The sequence below is a fragment of the Helianthus annuus genome, chromosome 8 (genome assembly GCF_002127325.2).
Source record: "Helianthus annuus cultivar XRQ/B chromosome 8, HanXRQr2.0-SUNRISE, whole genome shotgun sequence".
NCBI classification, from domain to species: Eukaryota; Viridiplantae; Streptophyta; class Magnoliopsida; order Asterales; family Asteraceae; genus Helianthus; species Helianthus annuus.
Genome location: NC_035440.2, coordinates 132316917 through 132334287, shown reverse-complemented (window position 1 = coordinate 132334287; position 17371 = coordinate 132316917). Strand labels below are relative to the sequence as shown.

The window sequence follows — 17371 nt, the reverse complement described above, 5'->3', positions numbered from 1 at the left end:
ATATAGGGGAGTCGTTCATCTCCTTTGTAAGTACAGAAAATATCAATTACAACAAAACAATTGATACCTTTGAATTTATAATGGTATCAGAGCAGTGATCCTACTGCTCCGACGAAACCCATGACCGGAGACGCAGAACCGACGATGAAGGACAGCGGCGGAAACGCTGTTGATTACAACTCACCTTTCTATCTCCACCCTTCCGATTACCCTAGACAGATGCAGGTTAACGATGCACTGTCGGACAAGAACTACGCAGATTGGGGGCAAGAGATGGAAAATTTCTTATTTGCAAAGAACAAGATTGGCTTTATAGATGGTTCAATTAAGAAGCCAGAAAAGACATCCAAAGAATACATGCCATGGATGAGGGTAGACGCCATGATAAAAGGGTGGTTAACAGCTGCCATGGAGAAGGAAATTAGAAGCAGCGTTAAATACGCTAACACCGTTGCGGAGATGTGGTCGGATCTTCGTGAGAGGTTTGGAAAAGAAAGAGCACCAAGAGCATATGAGCTGAAGAACAAAATCGCTGCCACGCACCAGGACGGAGCCACTATATCAGCCTATTATACAAAACTTCGTTCTTTGTGGGATGAGATTCAATCCGTATTTCCTGTCCCACGATGCACTTGCAATATATGGATGTACTTGTGATCTCGGTAAACGGATGATTGAGCATCAAGAGAAGGAGCAGTTGTACGAGTTCCTCATGGGTCTCGACAACGAGTTTGGGGTGATCAAGACTCAAATTCTTGCGACGAAGCCGACCCCGGGCCTTGGAACAGCATATCACCTCGTTGCCGAGGATGAACGACAAAAGCAGATTACCGAAGATAAGAAGCCATTCATGGAAGCTGCTGCCTTCAAAGCTTCTGTTCCTCAAAACCGTAATATGTCTTCCTCACAACAAAAGCCGAAGACATTTTCCAAACCAGGAAGACAAGAAGATGGAGTGCAACATTGCAGCCACTGTGACCGTGACGGACATAGCCGGGAAGGATGCTTTAAACTTATAGGTTACCCGGAGTGGTGGCCAAGTAAAATGAAAGGAGACAAAATGAAACCGAAAGCTTCCTATGTTAAAGGAAGTTCGAATCCCATTCCCGGACTCACCGAAGAACAATACAAGTCTTTCTTGAAGCACTTTAAGGACGGAACTGACACAGGTGATGAAGGGAGCAAGCGAGTGGCTAACATGACAGGTAGACTCGTTGATGAGGACGACTGGGTGGTTGATTCCGAGGCTACCGAACACACCACTTACTTAAATGATATCCTTTCAAATAAAAGAAAAGACCGATATGAAACGCCTGTCACTATTCCAAATGGTGATACCATCCCGGTTGAGGGAAAGGGTGATTATACCCTACTGGGAGGCACCAAGATCAAGGGCATATTGCATGTGCCTAAATTTACCTGCAATCTTTTATCTGTTAGCCGATTAACAAAAGATCTCCAATGTTCTGTAACATTCTTTCCCGATTTTTGTGTCATGCTGTAACACCTCGAAATTTTGTGTCCAATAATGTATTGACACGTGTCTTAAGTTACACGTGGCGTATTATATTTAATAAAGGACTAATGTTGACAAACCTTGAAAGTATATAAATTCGAGGGTTATAAATGTCAAACAAGGGTAAGTATACTGTATAGTAACCCTAAATGGTGCTCGTACCTTCAAACGAATAAATCATGGATCGTACGGAAGCGAAACACGGAAGAAAGTGGGAGTTTACAAGCTGCGGGGGTTAACTGTGTCAACATGTTTAAATATACCTCTGAGTGACCCTTTGACGTACCCGAGGCTTTGTAACAGTAAAATACGCTCACTAAAATATACTGTATAAATTCCGCGAAGTTTCGTTTTAAAACGAGAAAGTTATGATCAAATTCGTACGAGAAGGGTTAAAAGCGTTAACACTGAAAGTTAAGGCTTTCCAAATAATTAATAAACTAACCGGGGACTTAACAATGCGGGTAAATAACATGAGGCCCTTAGTTGTAAATAAACGAGGGTCAAACCGCAAAGTTACCCCTTCAAACCCGAAAGGTCAGGTTAATAATTACGAAAGATTTCGTTATTAATTACCAGATTCTGATCATGATTACAAAAGATTTAAAAATCTGAAAATCTTGACCTCTCGCGGGCCGCGTTACATTTTGGGTTAAGTTGAAGCGGGCCGCAAGCCTTCTGTTTTCACGCGTCTGATTTAAACCTTCCGGCGGCCCGCGTACAAAATGCATGGTTCTTCCATGCGGGCCGCGTGAGACGCCCAGATGCAGAAACCTTGGACTTGCATGCCTTTTGAACTTGTGAAGGATCAAATGGGCAATAAGTGAAGCATGGGTGCCCCCTACTCGACCCATAACACCTTAGGACACCTGCCCATCATCCATGATCACTTGTAGACCAATGTGTGATGATCTAGGAGCTTGTCTTGCACTATAAATAGGCATGTTGTGTACATAAGTTTCACCACACCACAAACACTTCTCTTGATCATCTCTGGAGCTTCCAAGCTTTATTCTAGCATCCTATTTCGTGTTCAAGCTTCTGTAAGTCATTTAGATCCTTTGTGGTTTAGTTTTACTTAGTAATATAGCTAGAAATCAAACCGTCGTAACTACGGTTTGACTTCAAGATAAATCCTTAATGGCTCAGTCTCATGTCGAATCAAAGGTAGTTATGTGTTGGTGTTTATGTGGGTAATAAACCTCTGAAAGGGTTCCCCATGATCACCACTCTAACTAGTTCAAATTTCGAGTCAAACGAATGCTTAAAAAGTCAACAGGAAGCTATTTTAGCGATTCTTGTATAATTTGTAATGTAGATGATATGAAACCTGTTTTGACACTTATAAAACATGATATTGAGTATATAAACTTGTCGAGACTCGTTTGATTCGGCCATTTGCTATATTAACCCGGTTCGGAGCTGAATGTCGCAAAAGTTTGACTTTTGCTTTGACTTCAGTTCTGACCCGTTTTAGTACAATGTAGATATGCCTTAGGACTCTCTTAGGACCAGGTCACGTGATGGTATCACCCTCTGTGACCGGTACGTCGTTTTTCCGAGACTTTTACGCATTTCCGTTAACTACTTAAAAGTTGACCGTAACGCCCTTTTTAAAATAAAACGAGTATTTCGGACACGTGAAGGGACCATAACCTTGCTTACTAAATTCTAAGCATGTCCCTAAAGTTTCACGCCAATCCGAGGTCTAGAATGGGAGTTATGCTAAATAGCGCATTTATAAGAAACTTTTGTAATAAACGGCGCAATTAGCATAACGCCTACCTAAACCAAGATTTCGTCACCAAAACTTTTACCCACTGTATTAAAATAATATTTTGGGATTTTTAAAGATTTTTAATTAATTTTAAACTGCTCATAACCTGCGGTTATGGCTACGGTTCGGTAAATACCGAATATGCCCTTTTCGGCCAAAACTTGAGTTCTACAAGGTCTTTTGACCCGATTCCAGTTGCTACTGATTTTAAATATTAAATAAGATATTTTAGACTTATCAAACTGATCGGGAAACTCAGGTTTCCGGTAGAACTCAGAAATCCCTTTAAAAGTCTTTAAAATGACCGGAAAACCGCTACGGGGCGTATAATGAACTAAAACTCGTTACGGGCATTATGGAAGGTATCCTACAGATACCACAACCTCTTTAAAGTATATTGACTTAGGAAAACAGTGTAGGACTCCTACGGTTACCCGTTGCGCCTATTGCGCGCACGGTTCGGCTTATGTAACTAGTTTACATAAATTAGCCGATACGGGTCAAACCATATCATTTTGACCCCAAAATCCAGAGTGTGAATATTAAACCCATATAAAACAAGTCTCCGAACTTGTTGGGTCAGAATCACATTCCATTCTCGGTTTTCGCCTTTTCGCGCGATTAAACCGTATTTATCTTTTGAAACCAACCGGTCTAAGCTACGGCTAATATAAAGACCCGTTAGGATTCTAATAGGTTATTTTAATACCTTCGTTCCAGAATAAGGAGACCCAGTAAAAGATATCAGTGACTTAATTGATTAAGGAATATACATTGCAAAGGTAAATACTTTTAACTTATTTTCCCTTATACGGGCTTGGGTTACGGTATATAAAATACCGCTTGATTGAGCATCAAATAATTCCATCGCTTAGGTGGTTAATTGAATAGTTTGATCGGCTCATTTAAACAGTCTTGTTACTTAAAAGCCTTTGGGGGGTTAATGACCATGTCCCGGATATCCTTGGCATCATTTTACGAAATGGCCACGACCTCGACACCCGGGTGTAGGCGTACACCTGGTTGATGTCTATACTATTAAAAGACGTAGCCGATGGTTTACCCGCCTCGGTTTTACGCAAATGTGGTGTGTCTATTGATCTTTAACCCGGCACGATCCGGGCTACTGAACGCAAAGAAGGAACATGTAATTCGTTCACAAGATTATAATTTTAAATAATTCTCCCAAGTTATAAAAGAATTTGTGCCTCGTGCATTCAAATCAATTTTAATAAACTTTTTATAAAAGAGTCGGTTGAATGTATTTACCAGTGTAAACTGACGTATTTTCCCAAAAAGATTAAGTGCAGGTACTACACGTAATTGGCTGGCATTATCTCCATAGCATCATTAAGAAGTCTCGCAAGCTTGATGTCTTATCTGTTGAACTACATTTTTATTTATTTTTATCCATCCTGTGGATACTATTCAACTACTTGTGATACATTGATATTACAGTAAATGGTTGAATTATATTTATCTTTATGCTTCCGCTGTGCATTTATACATTGTGATTTGGCTATATTATTGCCAACTACGTCATGGTAATCCCCCACCGGGCCCACCGGTGATACACGTGGAAATCGGGGTGTGACAGGTTGGTATCAGAGCCAACATTGAGTGAATTAAACACTATCCTAATGTGTTTAATCTTAGTGACACAATTGCACATACTTGAGTCTAGACAAGAACATAGGACAAATTCGAATTGTTATTCCAATTTTGTCTTTTTCTTTTATTATTGGTATTTAAAGTTTTATAAAGCAGGAAATATGCCGCCAGTGATTTTCCGAGGAAGAGGAAGGGGAAGAAGAGGCAGAGGAGAGATCGTTACTCATCACGATCACGAAGCCGGACCTTCAAATACGCGAGCTCCTTCGACCACAAGGAGTGAAGAACCGCAAAGGCGAAGATACCTTTATGAACCTGCGAGGCATTCTACCTCGCACAGCTCGACGCCATCATACCGGCACTCATTCGGGCCAAATTCAGAAAATGATCCCAACAACCCGCAACCCTCCTTCATACCTCTACAACGTTCGGTATCGCACCGAAATTTTGACGACCCTACTCCATACTTCAGAGGTCAGTTTAATCCAGCTGACTACATCCAGGAACCTTCAGGCTTTGTTCCGTTAGGGCCACAAGATCATTTCTCCGAAGATCATATGGACGAGGATACTGATCCGACAGAACTTGCTCGTGGTACGCCCACGCATCCAATAGAAGTCTCTGATGGGTCATCCTTCCATGGCACACCCTATCAGGGACCAGATAGTTTCCAAGCATTGTTCGACCGACATGAGTGGTACTACACACCACCTCAGCAGACATCACAACAACCGCGGCATCCACAAGATCCTTCCGAGGATTCACGCTTCGTGGCAGTTACGCCACCACCTCCGCCACCGGTACAGCCAGTAATTCCTGATCCGCCAAGGCGTAGGAGGACAAATGCTCGTATGTCCACACGAGGAGGAGGGGATTTCCACTTCAGCGCCCCTCGACACTCTAGTAGTAACCACTATCCGCCACTACAAGAAGAAGGACCTTCAAGTCCTGTACAGGAGGCGAACTCCGCACCAGCTGCACCAAATTCGCCACCATTTGGGTATGACCAACCCATACCTGCTTATACGGGTCCAACGGCTTACAACCCGTTCGAACCGTCATCACAAGCACATTACAACTACAATTATGAGCGCGACCCATATGTGGTGTCGGCAAGGTATAATGCACGCTATCCCGACGGAGCTCATGGGAACATGGGAGTACCGGACTACTCAGCACATGGGTATCCAGCACCTCCCAGACCTCCAGTTCCGCAACAGGCGCCACAACCACGTTTCTCTCCTCCTGAACAAGAAGAAATACTCCACCGTTTGAGTCGTGTGGAAAGAGACTTCGAGGAAGAACGTAAGAGCCACCGAGGATTCCTCAAGGGCTTAGCGAACCTACTAAAGGGCAAAAAGAAGAAACGTGACCATTAGTCCTTATGTATGTTCTAATGTAATGTTATTTAAAAGAAGTCCCTGCGTGGACATTTATAGTATTTGAGTCCCTACGTGGACTTATCTTTTAGTCCTTGCATGGATACTTATCTTATATTAGTCCCTGCGTGGACTTGTCACTTATTTTAAACCTCTATGTAGGTATGTACTGTTTAAAAGTCCTGTTTAGGGCGGTGTGTAATCGTATTAAAATCTTGGAATGTTATATTATGAATTTCATTTTGTTATCACTATATATGAAATAAATCAAAACCATTCCTTTTAATTTGATCTGCCTAAATAAAGAATCTTAGAGTAAAACCTAGCCAGGTGTCTTTTAAGATCCGACCAAGATGGTAAGACCTAATTGAAAAGATTCTGATTCCCTGTTAACCTCTGTAAGCATGTTAACAAATAATGACAGATGTGATTCGTTAAAGTCACACACGTCATTCTTATACAAGAATCCTTTAAAGGATTCCAAAGCCCAAATTAATGATATAATAAATCATGGGATAAATCATCAATAAAGATGATCACTTATTAAACATCCATAAGTGATGTAGTGCCTAAGGGCCAAATTATTAAACATCCATAAGTGATGTAGTGCCAAAGGGCCAAATTATCAAACATCCGTTAGTGATGTAGTGCCTAAGGGCCAAATTATCAAACATCCGTTAGTGATGTAGTGCCTACGGGCCATAATTGTTGTCATAATAAGACAAAAGACAGTGGTGGTCTATGACTCCCTGTCAGAAGGAGTAAAAGGACTACGGTTCAAACCTTAATACCGTGATTCTCTGAAATCTTAGCTAATATTATAATAACGTCCTCGTGACTAGGCTTTTATGCCACTAGCAATATTAATTGTGATTAGGATAAGTATGTTCAAATCCTAAATGTAAAGTGAGTAACAAATTAACCAAATATGGTTTTCAATACCATGGTTAATGAATTGCCATAAAAGACAATTCAATGATAAACTCCTAAATAGAATTTTCGTTATCTTCTGCAGCAGATACAAGCTACTATGGCAAATCCCAATGAAGGAAGTAGTCATACAAATGAAGATGAGTATGATAATGCCCAAATAAACCTGACGGGCGCTCAACTCAAGGCCCTTGTCGACAATGCTGTGCAAGCAGCTCTAGATCGACAATATACAGAATCCCGAAGCAGAACAGTTTCCAAACCACCATCAAAGCCCAAGACACAATCAAAATCCCACAGCAAACCACTATCCAAACCTAAGAAGGACGACGATAAACACTCGTCCAAGCCCAAGAAAGACGACGACAATCACTCGTCGAATGAAAATAGTGTTCGTCGCGAACGGGAGTATACTGATGCTTCCCGTGCTAGGGGCTGCACATACAAGTACTTCGTATCTTGTAAACCCCGAGACTTTACGGGGGAGAAGGGTGCTGTCGAATGTATGACATGGTTGGACGAGGTGGACACAGTGGTGGACATCAGTGGCTGCGCTGAAAGGGATGTTGTGAAGTTTGTGTCACAGTCATTTAAGGGCGAGGCCCTAGCTTGGTGGAGGGCGCTGGTTCAGGCCTCAGGGAAAGCTGTGCTTTACAGCATGACGTGGGAGGAATTCGTTTCTCTCATCAGGGAAAATTACTGCCCTCAGCATGAGGTGGAGAAAATAGAGTCCGATTTTGTGTCATTGGTGATGACGAATCTGGACTGCCAGGCCTACTTGACGAGCTTCAATACGATGTCTCGCCTGGTTCCTTATCTAGTCACCCCGAAACCAAGGAGGATTGCTCGTTTTATCGGGGGGTTAGAACCCGCGATAGAGGCTAGTGTGAAGGCCTCTCGGCCAACGACCTTCAGGTCCGTGACTGACCTCTCTTTGTCCCTCACGATGGACGCGGTCCGATTGAGATCGCAGAGGAACAAAGAGGCCGAAAAGAGAAAGCGTGAGGATGATACCTCGCGAAGGTCAGGAAAGAAACACCGTGGAAACGGTGATGGCAAGAGAGGGGGCGAGTCGAGAAAGAATGGGCAACAATCGGGAGAGAAGCCCAAATGCAAGAACTGCCAGAAATTTCACTTCGGGAAGTGCAGGCTTGGGTCGAACTCACAGTCGCAGTCAAAGACGTATGCTTGTGGACTGTGCAAGTCCAAAGACCACAAAACTGTGGACTGTAAGAAGATCAAGGACGCAACCTGCTACAACTGTAGTGAGAAGGGGCACATCAGGAGCAACTGCCCCAAACTCGCCAAGAAGACTGAAGAACCCAAAAAGAATAACGCTAGAGTCTTCAAAATGGATGTGAAGGAAGCCCTGCAAGACGACAACGTAATAACAGGTACTTTTCTCGTGAATAATATTTTTGCAAGAGTACTGTTCGATTCAGGAGCTGATAAATCCTTCGTAGACCAAAAATTTTGCAAGTTGCTGAACATACCTATTAAAACCCTAAATGTGAAATACGAAGTAGAGCTAGCAGACGGCACTGTAGAAACCGTCTCCAATATATTAGAGGGATGTATGATATCCATTAAGAACCATTCTTTTCCTCTATCTCTACTTCCCTTTAACCTAGCTGGTTTTGACATTGTTCTGGGCATGGACTGGTTGTCACACAACCAAGCCCAAATCGTCTGCAATAGAAAACAAATTTTGCTAAAGACCCCGACTGGTGAATCACTCACCATTCGAGGGGATACACAGTATGGATTACCCGAGGACGTAACCATGCTCAAAGCTTCAAGGTGCTTAAAAAGAGGCTGTGTCATCTACGTGGCACAAGTGATTATTGAAGAACCCAAACAAAGGATAGAGGACATTCCTGTCATTTCGGAGTATCCAGAAGTTTTCCCTGAAGACCTACCTGGGTTGCCACCAGATAGGCAGGTGGAATTCAGAATAGATTTCATCCCTGGAGCAGCTCCCATCGCTAGAGCACCCTACAGACTAGCACCGACTGAAATGAAGGAACTGAGGACCCAGCTAGATGAACTGTTAGCAAAAGGTTTCATCAAGCCTAGTTCGTCTCCCTGGGGAGCACCTGTCCTGTTTGTGAAGAAAAAGGACGGATCGATGCGTCTGTGCATCGATTGTCGTGAACTTAATAAAGTCACGATAAAGAATAGATACCCATTGCCAAGGATCGACGATTTGTTCGATCAATTGCAAGGGGCTAGCTATTTCTCGAAGATCGACTTGAGGTCGGGCTACCACCAGTTGAAAGTCCGAGATGAAGACGTACACAAAACAGCATTTAGGACTCGCTACGGTCACTACGAGTTCCTAGTGATGCCTTTTGGGCTCACAAATGCACCGGCTGCGTTCATGGATCTCATGAATCGCGTCTGCAAGCCGTATTTAGACAAATTCGTCATCGTATTCATCGACGACATTCTCATCTATTCAAAGAACGAAGCTGACCATGAGAAACACCTACGATGTATTCTCGAATTGCTACATCGCGAGAAACTCTATGCCAAATTCTCTAAATGTGAATTCTGGCTACGAGAAGTCCAATTTCTTGGACATGTCGTAAGTGAGAACGGTCTCCAAGTGGATCCCGCTAAGGTAGAGGCGGTCATGAATTGGCAAGAGCCAAAGACGCCCACAGAGATCCGTAGTTTCCTAGGATTGGCAGGATACTACCGAAGATTCATTGAGAATTTCTCAAGGATTGCTGCACCCTTAACTTCCCTAACCAAGAAGAAGGAAAAGTTTATTTGGGGCCTTAAGCAGCAAGAATCCTTTGATATTTTGAAACAAAGGCTGAGCAACGCTCCTGTGTTGACGCTACCAGAAGGTACTGAAGAGTTCGTAGTCTACTGCGACGCGTCACACACCGGCATGGGGTGTGTGCTCATGCAGAAAGGCAAAGTGATTGCCTATGCTTCAAGACAGTTGAAGGTGCACGAAAAGAATTACACCACCCATGACTTGGAGCTGGGTGCCGTTGTATTCGCACTAAAACTGTGGAGGCATTATCTATATGGAATCAAGTTTGTGATCTATTCAGATCACAAAAGCCTTCAACATCTATTCAACAAAAAAGAGCTAAACATGAGGCAACGCCGTTGGATGGAAACCTTGAATGATTATGATTGTGAGATCAGGTACCATCCCGGCAAAGCGAATGTAGTCGCTGATGCCTTGAGCCAGAAAGAAAGGATGAAACCCATCCGCATCAATGCGAGGAGGATGGAAGTAAAGAATAACTTGATTGAAAGGATATCAGCTGCACAGCGAGAGGCTGTGTTGGAAGCTAATTATCCTAAGGAAAAGTTGGGAGTAACTGAGGAGCAGTTAACTCTTCACAAGGATGGACTTTTGAGATTGAATGGGCGGATATGGGTTCCTATTTATGGAGGACTACGAGATGTTATCCTCCAGGAAGCCCATAGCTCCAAATATTCTGTCCATCCTGGAGCAGACAAAATGTATCAGGATTTAAAGGCAAACTATTGGTGGATAGGCTTGAAAAAGTCTGTAGCCGCCTATGTAGCCAAATGCTTGACTTGTGCGCAAGTCAAAGCTGAGCATCAAAAACCATCTGGTTTGCTACAACAGCCTGAACTTCCTGAATGGAAATGGGAGTGTGTAACTATGGTGATGTGCGTGAAGTGTGTTATATTTTTAGATATATATTTAAGCCCTTTTTACACTTTTAGCCAAGTTTTAAATTTATAAAACACGATATTTACTAACACTAAACACACATATGGGCAAGTGCACCCATCGTGGACGTAGTATAGTGTTGGTAAGATACCGAGGTCGTCCAAGGACACAAGAGCTTTTAATACCGGTTTATCCTCAACGTCTAATCAAATCAAAAAGTTAGAAAAATGTTTTAAACTAAGAAAAATAAAAACTAACTAAATGCTGAAAAATAAAATAAAATAAAAACAGATAGACAAGATGAATCACTTGGATCCGACACGTGTATTAGTATAACCTTTGATTATTTTCGCACTTTTGCACTTGTTTAAGAGATTATCTTAGTTATTGTAGTAGGCCCCTTTTTCGGAGGTGACGTTACCCTCAACCCAGTAGTTTGAGTCAGCAAGGATACAATCCTAAAGGGTCGGATTATTGAAAGATAATGAATTAAGTTATTAATGCAAATTATGGTAGGCCCCGCTTTTGGCGGTGACGTTACCCTCGGCTAAGTAGTCTGAGTCAGCAGGGATACAGTCCTAAATAGCCGGGTTATAGTATTAATAGTAGTTAGCTTATGAGGGGGTCAAAGAGTTTGGATCCCCGCCATCCAATACCTATGGGCATTGAAGGAGATCCTACTAAATTTGACCCAGGTCCCAAGCAGGACCTCTAAACGCTGAACAAGGGCAAGACCTTTACCAAACCGTTCCCTTAACCCCCGACCAGGTAGCCAACATACCTCCATATAGACCGTGGAGATATGAATGGTGAAAATCTTTTATTTTATATAGACAGTAAAATAACGCCAAGACACCACGGACAAACGATAAGGAAAGATCACCTTCAACATAAGTAACTAGTTATTAAAGTCATTAATACAAAACCAAATAAAAAGTGCAAAAGATTAAAAATAAAAAGTATTATACTAAACACTTGTCTTCACCAAGTGATGTAAGAGACTTAGGCAAACATGGCCTTGATTGTCAAGAACTCTTACGATCAATCTTGGATCCCGAGACGACTCACACACTCTATGATGGACAATGGATGATGGTGGTGGATGATGGTGTTATGGTGGTGGTGGGTGGTGGATGAAGTGTGAGAGAGGTGGTGTGCCAAGGGATGAGAGAGAATGAAGCCAAGCTCCTCTATTTATAGGCTGAACAGAACGCTGGACACGGCCCCGTGTTCGCTGAACACGGCCCCGTGCCCGTCTGACATTCTCTCTCTTCATTAATTGTAATTGCGAATTACAATTAATGCGCCTGCTGTACTTTCAACACGCCCCCGTGTCCGCTGGGCACGGCCCCGTGGTGAGCAATGGAAGCTTCTACTGGTTTGTCTTTTCTGCTGCTTCCTGGGCACGCCCCCGTGTTCACTGGACACGGGGCGTGTTCAGACATCTGTTCTCTTCTCTTTGTCTTGGGAGGTGCCGTTGAGGGTCCGGGCAGTTCGCTTTTGTTCCTTTTCTTGTAATTATGATAGAATTAGGGGTCTTTTTGCTTCTTTTGTGATTTTGAGCTCATTTCATCCTGAAAATACAAAAGGAAGACAAAAACACTCTTTTTCCAACATTAGTACTTAAAAAGGGTTAGTTTTATGCCTTAATTGATGTGTTTTATATGTTGCATTTTACACACATCAAATACCCCCACACTTGAACTTTTGCTTGTCCTCAAGCAAAACTCTTTTAATGTGGCTTACACTCCCAAATGGAATAGGTAGAAGAGAAGTTTTTTTTTTAACTTGTCCTAGAGTGTCGGGAATCCAAGGTTTGTATAGGTTCTATTTTTATTTTATTTACAATCTTATTCGTCATGGTTTATTTTGAACTTTTCATAAGATAAACTACTTAATTTGGCATAGCATGCCTTATTAAAATTCCATTTATATACAAGTTCACATACCTCACGGGAGATCACTCAATCACTCGGCCGAAGGTGTATATTTAAGTGAATCGCTCGAGAGCGGCACGGATTTACATTTTCCATATGCTTGCCAAGCGATCAATCCTCCTCCTTTTTAACTTTTACCTTTGTAAATATCAAGAGGTCTTTTTTGGGGTGAAGGCTTGGGTTTAAAGGTGGGTGGTTGGTTAGTGGTTAGTAAAAAGGGTGAAAATTGTAACAAGTGTCGGTTTTTCGTGAAATACCTTATTTTTTTTTTTTTTTTTTTGTGACATTTATTTTTGAAGTATTTCTTCAAACAAGCTTTTTGTAGCTTATGTTTGTTTTTGACTTCATATATATATATATATATATATTTTTTTTTTTTTTTTTCGTCACGTAAAGGGTATGTTTATGAAAAACCGAGTTTGTTACTAAAATAAAGGTGAAAAAATGAAAAAGGTTTTTGGTGGGTAAAAAATTGTTTTTGGGGGTAATGAAATGAAAGGTTTAGGCTCAAAGGGGTTTTCTAGGGGGATTTTGGGTAGGTAAAAAAAATGAAAAATAATGGTTTTGAAAGAAAAATAGTTAGTCCTAATGCCTCCATCATTTACTTACTTGGGTTTAAGTTGGTAAGGACCGGGAATGTATCATCGTGGCAAGTTCTAGATTTGTAAAAACCGAGCGGCTATTCACACAAGAAACGAAAAATGAGCATTTAATCTAAATATGTGTATTTTTATGCTCAATAAAGGCTCAAAACTCACTTTTTGTGGGAATGGGTTTTTTAATGTGACCAAGCATATATAATCGAATTTTAGCTAGACTTGTTATACCGTTTCATAATTTTCTTATGTTAGTTCTTTTTATCACGACGCTATCGGTTGTAAGTTTGTAAAAATATAACCCTTTTATAACTTGTTATTCCCAACTTAAACTAAGACAAGTAAATAAAAAAATGAAAAAGTTTTTGAAAAAATTTGGGGTGTTTAGCAGTTCCAATAGAGTTTTGTGTAAGGCTTGTTTTAGGATTTTGCAAAATTCCAAGGTTTTAGCATCCCCCCCACACTTAAATTACACATTGTCCTCAATGTGTCCAAAATTAGAGTTTTTGGTTGATTAGAATATGTAAAAGCGTGTTTAAAAACAAAGATTTGTGTTACTGGCGCTCTGGACACGGCCCCGTGTTGACCGGGCACGGCCCCGTGGTCAAGTGCCAGTAACAAAAATTATAGAATTGAAACAGAAGCCTGGACACGGGGGCGTGTTCGCTGAACACGGCCCGTGTCCAGTTACCTGAACTGGGTGATTTCTTGCAGGGGGCTCAGCACGGGGCCGTGTTGGTTGGGCACGGCCCGTGTGGAGCCTTCTGTTTTGGAGATTTTTGTCGGTTTGTTCTGTTCTTCTGCATGGTTCCATTTTTTCTCGTTCCCTTTTTCATCCATTACCACCATGAGTGTGTTTTATTCTGCAAAAACTAAAAGATTAAACTTAAACTAAGGATAGGTCCGCGGAATGCCTCCGTGGTGCGCCACGTTTATAAGGGTCCTTGGCTAGACCCAATTCCCGGTCACACGTCATTTGATTGGGGTGCCTTGCTTCCCAAGTTACACCGTCGGAGAGCGGCATCCAAGCTTGAGTCGATAACCTTCATGTAGTGGACCGGGTCGTCATCCTCTATTCTTTTCCCAACTCCGAACTTTACCTCATCGTCCCCATACCTCAACGTTAGTGTCCCTTCATTCATGTCCACTACTGCTTGTGCGGTGGCAAGGAAAGGCCTCCCTAGAATAAGGGGGACCTCGTTGTCTTCCTCCATGTCGAGTATGACAAAGTCAACAGGATAAACAAACCTGCTTACCCTTACCAAGACATTCTCGATGACACCTTGCGGGAACTTGACCGATCGATCCGCGAGTTGTATGCTTATTTTTGTGGGGCTTGTGGTTCCCAAGCCAAGCCTTTTAAACATTGAAGAGGGCATGAGGTTAATGCTTGCCCCTAAGTCGGCCAAGGCATTGCGAACGGGAGATTCCCCTATTGAGCACGGAATCGTGAAGCTTCCGGGATCGATCTTCTTTTGGGGTAGTTTATTGAGTACGAGGGCAGAGCACTCTTCGCCTAAATTAACTAATTGCAAATTCTCAATTTTCTTTTTATGCGTAAGGAAGTCCCTCATAAATTTAGAGTATTTGGGCATTTGGGTTAGGACTTCGATAAAAGGAATATTGACATGCAATTGTTTTAGCAAACTTTCGAACTTTGCGAATTGCTCGTTGGTTTTTTGACGAATTAACCTACCGGGGTACGGAACTCGAGGAGCCTTGGTAGGCTCTGTTGATGGGGGAGGGTCCTTCTCCTGCAGATGTGTTGGCGTTGATTCTTCCGCGGTTGGAGGTACTTCTGCAGGCCCTACGGTTCGGTTTCGTAGCGTGATGAGGTGAACTTGTGCCTTCGGGTTGGTTTCGGTATTGCTAGGTAACGCGCCTTGTGGTCTTTCGGAAAAATTTTGAGCTAGTTGATTTATTTGTTTTTCTATATTTTGAATGCTAGCTTGTTGATTCCTAAAGTTTGATTCTAATTGTAGGAATCTTTCCGAATTTTTCTTGTCAGTGTCAGAGACGAGGCGAGATATAGTATCTTCGAGCCTTTCTCTCCCACTTTGTTGTTGAGTGAAATTTTGTGACTCATTTCTTGATTGCTGAAAGTTTGTTCGTTGTGGTTGTTGGTTACTACTATTGCCGGGCTCCCTCCAACCAAGGTTTGGGTGGTTTCGCCATCCTTGGTTGTAGGTCCCTGTTGGAGGACCCGACGGCCTAGGTCTATTATCAATGTAGTTTACCATTTCTTGTTGATCGTCCGTTTCTTTCATGCAACTCCAATTTTCATGTGACCCACCACACCCCTCACAAGCCATGACCGAGACTGTTTTTGTCATTTCTAATTTTTTTATTTTTGAAGAAAGGGCCTCGATTTGGGCTTGTAAAGAGGTGTTTTCGTCTACCTTATGGGCGCCCGGGGCAATAGTTTTATTTCCCCGGGGGGTGTGCCACTGAAAATTGGTTTGAGCAATTTCCTCAATCTGATTATATATTTCGTGTGGGCGTCGATTACCTAAAAGTCCCCCGGAGCTAGAATCAAGTGTCTGTCTAGTATGTGGCAACAATCCATTATAGAAAGTGGATACTTGTTGCCATATCGCGAGGCCGTGATGGGGACACTTGCGTAGTAGCTCCTTGAACCTCTCCCAAGTTTCATATAAGGATTCCCCGTCCTCTTGTGAGTATGTGTTAATTTCAGCCATTAATTTAGCAGTTTTAGAAGGAGGGAAATACTTATATAGAAATTTTTGGGCTAGTTCATCCCAGGTGTTCACCGATCCAGCTGGGAGGGTGTTGAGCCAAGCTTTTGCTCGGTCTTTTAGTGAGAATGGAAACATACGAAGGCGGATGGCGTCGTTTGATGCTCCATTGATCCGAAATGTATCACATATTTCTAAGAAATTAGTTATATGTAGATGGGGATCCTCGTCCGCGAGCCCGTGAAAGGTTGCGGAGTTTTGGAGCATTTGTATCAAGTGCGGTCGAAGTTCGAAGTTATTAGCTTCGACATTCGGGGCATTGATAGCGGCGCCGAGATTACCTACGGTGGGCCGTAAGTAATCCATGAGGGTACGTTGGTCCGCCATTGGGGGTGGGTCACCCGAAACTTTCTCTTGGTTTTTGGCTTTTAACCTTTTTCTGAGAAAGCGTTCGGGTTCTTCTAATGGTTCCTTTATGTCTTTATTGGAACTGGAGCTCATACACTACGCGAGGTTGGCGTCGGGTTCCAAGTCCTGCAATAAAAACAAAAAAGAATGTTGGTCAGAAGGTTCACCACGGCCCCGTGTCGAGCGAACACGGCCCCGTGGTCGGAGATACAGTGTTTGTTTTTCAGATCCCAGTTACTGGACGTTGGACACGACCCCGTGTTGCACCGACACGGCCCCGTGGTCAGCCTCCTGTTAACTTGAAAAACAAAAACTGCCAGTGACGTTGCTGAGCACGGCCCGTGTCCGACCAGGCACGGCCCCGTGCTGAGCTCTGCAGAAGCTGAAAAGTCTAAAAAAAATCCTAAAAATTAAAGAAAAATAAAAAGATGATTAGGCCGTTGATTCCTAACTTTCTTAAAATCCTTGTGTCCCCGGCAACGGCGCCAAAAACTTGAAGTGCGTGAAGTGTGTTATATTTTTAGATATATATTTAAGCCCTTTTTACACTTTTAGCCAAGTTTTAAATTTATAAAACACGATATTTACTAACACTAAACACACATATGGGCAAGTGCACCCATCGTGGACGTAGTATAGTGTTGGTAAGATACCGAGGTCGTCCAAGGACACAAGAGCTTTTAATACCGGTTTATCCTCAACGTCTAATCAAATCAAAAAGTTAGAAAAATGTTTTAAACTAAGAAAAATAAAAACTAACTAAATGCTGAAAAATAAAATAAAATAAAAACAGATAGACAAGATGAATCACTTGGATCCGACACGTGTATTAGTATAACCTTTGATTATTTTCG

At 42.3% G+C, this 17371-nt stretch overlaps 1 non-coding gene across 1 annotated transcript; it reads left to right on the top strand.

The window, feature by feature from the left end:
- Window positions 1–16011: 16011 nt before the first annotated feature.
- LOC118481595 lies at window positions 16012–16118 on the top strand. The gene has a single exon (XR_004865805.1). It is a non-coding gene; the product is annotated as a small nucleolar RNA R71 (small nucleolar RNA).
- The last annotated feature ends 1253 nt before the right edge of the window (window positions 16119–17371 follow it).